Genomic DNA, 7,295 nt, shown 5'->3' on the forward strand with positions numbered 1-7,295 from the left:
GCTGAAGACGACACATGCAAAGTTAACAGGATTTTGATTCGACTGGGCTGACTAGAGCGTCTCTGTTAAAGTGGGGCGAGAAGTTTGGAGAAGTTTTATATGACCGAGAGGGGAGGATGGGGCCAAACATGGCAACACGGAGGGGGGATTAGTGTTTTGTTAATGAGGATTACCGTACAAACCGGTGAAAGGCAACTAAGCTGAGCGCCACCGTCATCAAACCGATTTAGTTCCTGGCTCCTATTTAGAAGGATTACCAGACAATGTTATTGTAATTACAATTGTTCTACCAATGAGACTGTTGAAGCTATTATTGTCTGTTGTTGCTTTATATATACGGCGGCTAGTGTTTGCGCATTTGCTCTGCCAGTCACGGTATCAAATTTTACACATTCAGGAGACCTCGTTTTGTTAAATTTGCGTCACTAATATTGTTTTAATGTTACAGGTAAAAGTTAAACACCAACAGTATCGCTACAGAGCAACAGAGCCACAGATTCTTCCTCTACTTCAGCAGGAGGAAGATTAACCTGAGAAATGTTGTCTTCGTTCTCCTTCCTTCTTTTATTTCCCCCCAGAAAGCTGCTGCTGTCTGTTTATAGGCTCCATATGGGAGAAGGACAAAGGTTTAAACAGAGGGGGGGATTTCAAAAGATAATTAAGGAGGAACGAACAGGCAAACTATTGAAGGAGGCACGGAGGAGGGATTGGGAGCAGGGAGGATAACAGAGGAGCGGAAGCTACCTTTGTTGTGTCTCAAACAAGTGGATCAACTCAACTGCCTCTCAAACGCCATGAATATGTATTATATCAGGTTATTCATCCGCCGCCATTGTTCCACTTCAAATTATGTCCCACCAGAGGAACACTGAGGGAAGACAAAAGAAAATTGGGCAAATGAAAATGTAACCAAAACAAAAACGACAGAGCTGTTCTTTTTATGTCCACGCAGGTTCTTTTGTGGCATTAGAGAAATCTTCAGAGATGACTCGTTTTTATTCAACCGAATAATGCCATCTTTTGAAGAAACAGCTCTAATTAACATCCATTTGAATAATCAGATTATTCTACATTCTTGAAATGTGCTGGTGAGAATGAGGGAATATATAGCGTGAATATGTCTTTTGTCATCGCGCACTAATACACCAAAGGTAATATGAGATACTTTGCATTAAACCTCTTTTTTTTTTTACATAAAAACGATGGAGCAAACTAATTAAGGGGTTTGTTTCTGAATGGGTTTCCATGTGAGGATGTGGCAGATACACATTTCAGATCTTCCCCTATGGATTCCTATTTTATTACTGATACTATATTTTCATTATTCAAGAAGTTTAGATTGGGGCTACAATTACTGTGTGGATCTATGGATGGCAGTGTCGGTCGGTTGGTTACGCCACCACTTTGTTCCAGATTAAAATGTTTTGTACATGTATCCGTGGAGCCCAGAAGATAAATCCCACCGACTTTGGCGTCTTTTCATCACGATATCCCACTCGGTGAAACGAACTGTGTCAACAAATGAAAGGCACAATGGCTGCAAAATCCAATATTAACACAAATACCTATGTTTGTATCCGGTTGCAGGTGTTTATATACCCACTCTGAACACTGTATCAGCAGATCATTTAAGCCATATGGCAGCGAGGGTAGCCATCTTGGAATAATCCATATAAACTCCCAAGTCGAAAAAGCAGAACGTTAAAGTTATATTGTATATTGTTATATTTGAATTTATCCTTTCCTTAGAGTACAGGTATATCTTTATTATTTACAACATATAGTGCCATAAGGTGGTAGTGTGCATGTGTAGGAAATTATAGAGTTGGTAAAGATGTAGAAAAGTCTACATATTTGATTTGACAATCATTTTAATATGTTATATCAATACAGAACAAGACATCCAAGTAAAGCTTCAAAAACCCCTTATTTAATATTTTCTAAGCCTCCTAGCCTTGAGAGTAAACTGAATTAATTCGCAAGAGTGTTGGCTTTAATTAAATGAAATATGAAGACAAGCGTAGCAGACTGAGTGGCTCTGAAATAGTTTAAGTGATTTTATGCTCATATATACTCTACATATTTATGACAATGCACATTAAAATATTAAATAGGTAAACAACACAGATTATAAATAATGATTTAGTGCTAATTATCTGGGTGATACACATGCAAAAGACAGAGAATTAAAGGAGTGTTTCTGCTTAGCAAAAACTGGCGTTCCCAAGTCAAACAATGAACATGAGACACACACACACACACACACACACACACACACACACACCTATTCACACACTACATTGGCACAAACACAATAATATAGGTAGCACTCACCTGGAGGGAACAGAGGAACAAGGGGCTAATTAGTGATGATGAGAAGTTAATTTAGTCAGACACCTCAGGTAATAGTCTCCCCCCTCCTGTCTTCATCTCCCTCTTTCTCACCTTCCCTCTGCCTAAATCGTTCCCCACTCTGCATATTGCTTTTTACTCTCCCGCCCAACAATTTTCATGTTAAGACAAGGTGTCAAATGTTCTGTTTTGAGCTTTTTTTAAAATCCCTTCAGTGTGTCTCCATCCCTCTGTCTTTGTATCTATCAGACACACATACAAACACACATCCACGTGTATTCTTCAGAGATTGCAGAGGCTGCAAAGCAGGTGAGATTGTCAAGTCGACTAAGTGGGAAATTACATTATCTTCTGCTTTGACATTGCTGAATTGTATAAGTGTGTCTGTGTGTGTGTCTGTGTGTGTGTGTGTGTGTGAGAGAGAGAGAGACAGAGAGAGAGATGGAGCAAGCGGGCGAGATGGTTCCTGAGCTAAATGTTTGCTAGCAGGTGAGCCTGTTGTTGACAGATGGTGTTTGTGAGAGAAGCTCGCTCCCCGCAGAGTCTCACCCCAGGAAAACGCTCATGCTAACGCAGACAGGCCCACTGTACACACACACACACACACACACACACACACACACACATACACTAACACACGCACAACCACACGTACTGTACTTGTGCATACATAGAGCAGTAACACACCGTCACCAGGTCTCTGAGTGGATTATAACCTGTTCAATTTGTGTTGTTCGCAGCCAGTTCACAGCACAACCAGGTGAGACAGACCACAAAGGAACGAAGAGGTACAAATAGTGAAGAGAGGAAAGAATAACTGAGGGGGTAGCTTTACTAAAACCATCTATGAGTGATAAAATACAGAAAATACCGTCACCCATTCTCCCACTAGACATGCTTTATATGTGCATAATGATGTAACATATCCTGTGTTACCTCGAGGTGTGTGGTTGTACCTCATGTCCTCAGGAATTAACTGCAAGAAGCAGTTAACAGGTTAAGCCAATGAACGGTGGGAGCAGTATATCAGAGTGCAAAGTAAGGTCAGCCTCTATGAAGAGAAAGTAATCGGTGATGGCGACATGATCTCAACATTAAAGGGCAACGCACACCAACGGCTCGTGAGGCGCATCCCTAATCCGGAACCAATGTTTTCTGTACGAGTCTTAAAAGATATTCTTGTGTCAGCCAGACGTGAATCAGCTCTGTTCTGCCACAAGCAAACAAACTTTTTAATCCTTCATGTGCTCCTCAAGTATGCAGGCAAACATGTGAACAATAGCAGCTGCTTGTCTGGTCATATGTGTTAGTGAAGAGCAAAATGGGTCTAATAGGGACAACCTTGTGTAAATCCATTTGGATGTTAAATATTCTTCTCGAGCTTAACTTTATTCCTCTCTTTAGTTGTTTAATTCATCAGTAAGACCCCTAAGTTAGGTCTTACCTTCTGGAAAGCAGCTGAAGTGCATCTGGACAGAAATTCCTTCTTTAACAATTATTATTGCAACCACTGCCGGCTTGATTGCTTAAAAAATTCAAGACAAAAGGGTCAGGGGCTAGTTTGTAATAAGTTAGCAGACTGAACGATTTGTCACAACTTCTACATTTATAGCTCATTGTGTCTTCATTGTCACAAAGTAGCTCCAAAGTAAAGAAATAGAAATAACAAAGAATGGAAGAAAAAGTTACAACAACAACCAAAACCTGAAATCCTCCAACTTGTGACACCATTTTACTCCTCGGCCAGCCAACCTCACGCAGACAGCAGCCATTTTGTGCCTCTGAGATCAGATTAGTAGTCTGGTGGCACCGCTTCCCATCAGCAGGTCTGCTGGAGCATGACAACTGTGGAGGAGTCACTATTAGAGCTAATGGCAGACTAAACAGCCTTTAAGTCAGGCCTGTTGTGTGTAATGAGACTTTAAGTGTGATGACAAGAGGAGTGAGAGGAAGGAAGCACACAGCTACACTGACAACTACACACTAAACAACCACTTAAAGCTTCTTTAGAGCTATATGTAGGTGACAAATAAGCAAACCAAAACAAATATGAGAAGAAGTAACTAAACTGTAAGGCGATAAGACAAACTTGTGTCTCAGAAGGGTCAAATTACAGAGCCGACAGAGAGAGGCAGACAGTCAAAGTGTTAGAAAGAGAAGAGCGATACAGCGAGGGGAGGGGGAGCGAGTGAGAGCTCCTGTAATTAGTCAGTTAATTACATCTGGATGATGATCTGCTCGGGGGGATGGATGTTGTTTGAGCTGTGTGTATGCGTGTGTATGAGTGTGTATGAGTGTGTGTGTTTCTATCCTTGGCGGCTGTGTACACTCCAGAAAGCGTTTACTGAAATGGGAGCTAATTCTCGCTGTCTGAGGCCATTACGGTATTAATTTAATTTGGGTTAGCTGTCGCTAGCTCATTAACACATCTAATTAATTCATTGACATCAGAATTAAGTTGTTTCACTGAAACTGACACCTCTCTCTCTCTTCTAAGAGAGAGTGGGAGGAGAGGCAGCGACAGATTGAATGAGAAACGGAGATCGGAGAGGAGATGGAGAGGCATGATGGATTGAATCATATCTACCAGGAAAATACTATTAATAAATGTTGTTAGCCGCGGTGAGTGGAGTCAATCAGTTATGTGGGAAATACGGGAGATAAATGAAGGGTAAGAAGTTAAGAAAATGGTTGTTAGAAACAAGATAGAAAGTGGATTCTTTGGTGTCATTTGAGAGGCGAGGCCTTATCAAAGGGAACAGCCACTTCTGTGACTAATCACTCTAGAATTTATGGAGGAAGAAATGAAAAGATCACAAAGGGTATGACCTTTGTGTGAAACTTTTGACGCGCTGCAACTTAGGAAAATACGCCCAGACACGGTGTGTTCTTCACTTTGTTGTGTGCCCTGGAAACTGTGTTCTACTTGCAGTGTTTCTGGATTTTGTTGGGTTGCCGAATTGGTAAAGATTTTTTTATTTTTTACTTGCTTTGTTTGTACACAAATGTATATAAGAATGTAATTTGTCATAGGCTTCCAAAATGCATTGCCCCTATCAACAACATAGTTTTGTAAATGCTGCAGGCATTTTGGGCTGATTTACCTCAGAATTACTCGTCCCTGGGCCTTGGTCGGGGTTTACAGAGCCATTTTAAACCTCTTGACCTGCTCTTTGAATTGTCTGGGCTGTCCCAGTAATTCATACGTTTGACATTTCAGTGTTAAAATCTGGATGATTACGTCAGTATCAGTATCAGTAGAAATCCCCCAAAAATGCCAATTCTTGCATAATGTTGCTTATTATAGAGTTGTGGGAGATTTTATTCCATTCGTGTTTAGCGTTGGGTGATTGGATGAATATATTGGTGATTGGTCCAACACCATTCTGGTTTTTTGGTTAATTTCTGTCAGTGTATTTTGCTCATTTAATAGTCTGCCTGCGAAGAACAAGTGAGCGATGCTGCTTAGTGGAACAGTACACGCCCACTGAACTGAAGAACGAGCGTGAGGAAAAACTGTTTGCCACATCTAACTCAGCAAATTAAGTTTTGATTTTTGACCAATTTGACGAGCAGTTTGCAGTACCGAGGTGATTAAGCAGCTTCGATCAGGACTCTGACTCCTAGGACGAAGGCACGATGAGTTCAGGCAGGGAGACAGAATATTTCTCACATCTAACTGTGAATTAAGTATTTATTTCAACCAGACCACAGCTGGTGATTGTTGGAACAGTAGAAAGACTAGTCAAGACAGTTTTTGTTCTTTTCTTTTGTTTGAGTTTGAAAATGAATTAACAAGGAAATTATGTGAATGTCTTATTTTTAATGTTTAATTAGGAAAATAGGTGGAATGATATTTCCTTTCTTGACAATTTGGGATTATTTTGTTGAATAAAGATAAGAGAGCTTGAACACAGAATACAGAAAACACTGGAAATACATTTTTGGTAGATTCATATGTTTTTTTTTTTTACTATTCTTCTTTGATCAGATAATTCCTGCAGCAGTTTTATCCTCCCCATATTCCAACAGCAGTCTAATCCTTATAGACACTTATAATGTATATTGTAGTTGTACATACATGTTCTGATATGGAATCAAATGATTTAAATATGTTCACACAGTTTAAATCTCCCTTGTAAGAACACCTGAGAATATGGGCCAGTTAATTAGAGTTTGGAGGGAAGATTATTTCGGTGCAACCTGGCGTGGGTGTGTAGTTAGAGGTGGGACACCTTTGGAAGTGGCACGCAGTGTGAGCCTGGCTAGAGGTAGGGATTATTTGGATGTAACACACAGTTGGTTTCTTGTTAGAGGGGGGCGTCGTCACAGTCTGTCTCTGTGGTAAATTTGATTAAGGCTGGCGGGAGGAGGTGGTCCAACCGTGAACAGGTGCCCCTCACAGTTGAGTCGGGTTCAACCCTTGGTCTCGCTCTCATTGACATTGTACTTCCTGCTCTTTGTTCTCCCTCTGTCTATCCGTGTAATCTCTCTCTATTTTCACCGCTGTCTCTCCGCGCCACCGCTGCCCCTCCGCTTCATCTGTCTCTGTTTGTCTGGTAATCAGTCGCGGGATTGGAGGCCTGGTAGCACGCAGGACCTCCACCTTGAAATGCTTCTCCATCCTCCGCTGGTCTTTTCTGCTGTGTGACTTTCACTGACCTTCATAAACCTCACAAGCCCCCTCCCCCCCTCCTGTTCACTGTATCCCTACTTTCTATGTCTGCACCCCCACTTCCTCCTCTGTACTACCCACCTGTCTGGATCAATCCAGCCAAACTCAGACCACTGGATCAGAGATTTTTCTCTTTTATTATACCCATTGTTACTGATATTAGTTTTAATTTGAAGTAAGGTGTGAAATCTGCTCCACTTTATGTCTCATCAACCATCAGTTTGAAGGCTAATTTCACATTTCTTCATAATCTTTGACAATATTTCTA

At 41.0% G+C, this 7,295-nt stretch overlaps 1 long non-coding RNA gene across 2 annotated transcripts in view; it reads left to right on the forward strand.

Moving 5' to 3' along the window:
- The first annotated feature begins 2,187 nt into the window (after positions 1-2,187).
- LOC127355016 (uncharacterized) overlaps positions 2,188-7,295 on the forward strand; it is a 33,734-nt gene continuing 28,626 nt past the window's right edge. For both annotated transcript variants that reach the window (XR_007881658.1, XR_007881659.1), the window contains exon 1: positions 2,188-2,661. This is a non-coding gene — a long non-coding RNA (uncharacterized LOC127355016). The remainder of the gene's footprint in view (positions 2,662-7,295) is intronic.

The sequence above is a fragment of the Dicentrarchus labrax genome, unplaced genomic scaffold (assembly GCF_905237075.1).
Source record: "Dicentrarchus labrax unplaced genomic scaffold, dlabrax2021, whole genome shotgun sequence".
In the NCBI taxonomy this organism is placed as follows: Eukaryota; Metazoa; Chordata; class Actinopteri; family Moronidae; genus Dicentrarchus; species Dicentrarchus labrax.